This window comes from Alosa alosa, chromosome 9, assembly GCF_017589495.1.
Source record: "Alosa alosa isolate M-15738 ecotype Scorff River chromosome 9, AALO_Geno_1.1, whole genome shotgun sequence".
NCBI classification, from domain to species: domain Eukaryota; kingdom Metazoa; phylum Chordata; class Actinopteri; order Clupeiformes; family Clupeidae; genus Alosa; species Alosa alosa.
The window spans coordinates 29,048,604-29,049,379 of NC_063197.1; positions in this window are offsets into that span (position 1 = coordinate 29,048,604).

Here is a 776-nt window from a genome sequence, read left to right on the forward strand (position 1 = left end):
CAGGAGGAAGGGGTGTTGCTGAGGGGTTTGCAGAAAGGATTGGTCAGGTAAGAAGTTACTGTTGGTAGTGTGGAGTCTCTCTGTCACCATAACCACTAACTAAGTAATGCAAGGAGTGTGTGTCTGTGTCTGTAAAAGAGAGAATAACAAAAAGAGAACGGATAAGAGATGTGGGAGAGAATGAGGTTAGCTAGCAGCAGACACGAGCGGCAGCAGCATCTCCACGGTAAGCAGTGTCAGGATCGCGTTACCGTCGGATGACTCAATCCAGTGCAGGAGTCAGCTTCTCGCTGCCAGAGGATTGATCCAGCCGCTAATCTCCTAGCTGCTCATGGCAGCTGTGAAGGCTGACAGCCCCGACTGCTCCTCTTTTAGACTGAACAGACGCTTCTGATTGAAACAACAAAGCGCTCCTTTGAATTTCCTGTTCTGCTGACAGTTACTGGCCTTGTGTGACGGCTCTGGCAATGCTCTCTGTCAGCTACCTACATACCTGCAAGGTCGTCTTTCTGTAAACACCGTTTATGGCCGACAAGGATTGGCGTGTGTTTTTATATATCACCACCAGGTGGCGCAGAGAGCTCTGCAGTTTTGTCCCACGGAGACGGAGACGAGGATATGGCGTTGATGAATTTCCACCGTGGTGCTGCTGGATTTTCCTGTGTTTTGAACCTTCAAGGCCTCCCCTGGTAGGCAGGCATTGCCAGACAGAATCTGAACCCAGAACATAGTGAGTTAAAGATGGCGGAGCCAAACTACTGTTATGGTGTTCCGGA